This window comes from Epinephelus lanceolatus, chromosome 11 (assembly GCF_041903045.1).
Source record: "Epinephelus lanceolatus isolate andai-2023 chromosome 11, ASM4190304v1, whole genome shotgun sequence".
NCBI lineage: Eukaryota > Metazoa > Chordata > Actinopteri > Perciformes > Serranidae > Epinephelus > Epinephelus lanceolatus.
The window spans coordinates 30,585,154-30,587,116 of NC_135744.1; positions in this window are offsets into that span (position 1 = coordinate 30,585,154).

Consider the following 1,963-nt stretch of genomic DNA (forward strand, 5'->3'; position numbering starts at 1 on the left):
CGGGAGGGGTGAGCACAGGTGAGCGAGTGAGCGCTGCAATCTAGAATCTAAACGCTACATGTCACTGTTTTCAACCCATTTTACACACTGGCCCTTTAAAAGAAAAGAAGTTTAGTTTGGAGAATAACTTTTCTCTCATCTCTAAAAATTAGCATTACAGTGTGGTGCCAGTTTCACGATGCACCCACTGACTTTTGTGTCAGACTATGTGTCATACTGTATTTCTAAAAAGGCAAACATCACACTCTGCAGCATATTTACTGCTTCATTAGCTGTTGAATACAACACATCTGTTTGTTTACCAATGCAAAATGGTCATATTTTCAGCGTCGCACTTATAAATATTTATTCATAATATTACTGTGAAGCATATCATGCAATGTGTAATGTCACTGTTGTTATCACACAGTTATCTAACGTTTAAGTTAATCTTAATTTAAATCTGTTTCAACATTTAATCACTTCAAAAGCTCTTCTCTGAACTATTGAGATAAAAACACAAAGTTCTATCAGTTCACAGGCAAAAGAATAAATGAAGCGCCTCAAAAGACTTTACTGGTTTGCTTTCTTTCATGGTTCTAATGTGGTAGACATAATACAAATCGGCAAGGCAATCCAGAGAAAAGACACTGATAAGCGTGTCTAATTAGCAAGCGTATGTATACTGCCTGTAAATAAATAAAAAGAGCATCGTGTTCCACTTTCAACTGAATGAGCAGTCCAATAATTATAATATGTGGCAGATGAGAGGCTCAGGGTGAGTTGAATTTGTTCCTCAGTTTCTTTGACGGTCACAATTTCAGAGAACAGTGTGTCTTTGATTTGTCAACATGAGTTTTTGTGCTGGTGAAACACTCCTGAGGCTGAAATAACAAGTGGTTCAGACTCTGGGAATATGTCTGACAGAGAAGCAGAAAGAGAAAGAAGTCGCCTAGGAGAGATGACAGCTGAGGCTTGATTATCTTCCAGATGTATCCTATAAGTAATCAACCAAAAGTCTGCAGGGCAAGTTGAAGAACACGTGGATGTCGTCCATCCTTTTATCCATTCATGGAGTTGTCAAAGCCGTTTCCAACATCAGACATGTCTGACTTAATCATGGCACAAACCTGCAGCTCAGCCGTGATTCAGTCTCTATAAGTAACAACCATGGTGATTATTTAAATTATACAGCAGCGGGAAGTGGACATGGAGTCTCAGGCAAGATAAGACTGACTGATTCAATAAACCAGCAGTTGGCAGCACAGATTATGCAAATAAAATGACGTAGATATATCATTGGAAGTTTTGTGTACTTTGGTCTGTGCTTGATGGTTTTTAGCCATTCTGTTTAGTTCTTATGAAGGAAAATCTTAATGCTGTCACAGTCCTGCATCTGGACCACCAAGAGGCCTTCAGACTTTTCCTTTATAGACTGGCATTATATCTTAGTTGGTATCTGTCTTTGTTTTCTCACACTCAGTTGTCCTAACAAGTTTGTTTTCTAGGTTTTGGGTTTTCCGTGTTTCCTGGGCGTTCAGTTGTTTTGCATCATTGCTTCCTGTTATATTTTGTTATATTCACCTCATGTGTCATGTCTTGCTTATCGTTCTGCCTGTTTTCTACCAAAGGGGTTAGTCTCGGTGGTTCAGGCATCTGATTAGGACACCCCCTGAGGTGCTCTGGGCACATTCCATTGGATTACATATCTCATCTGGCCTGGGAACGCCTTGGGGTACCCCAGGAGGAGCTGGAAAGTGTCACTGGGGAAAGGGACGTCTAGGTTTTTTTTGCTTTGCCTGCTGCCTCCGCAACCCGGCCCTGGATAAGTGGATGGATCCACTGTATCCAATTTGATGAGCTGTAACGTTACATAAATGCCATTGAATGTAGCCGTGCAATTACAGTAGTGCTTACTGTATGCAAAGTGTCATGTTTTTTTTTTTGGGGGGGGGGGGGTTTAACCACCTTAGTGGTACCTGTT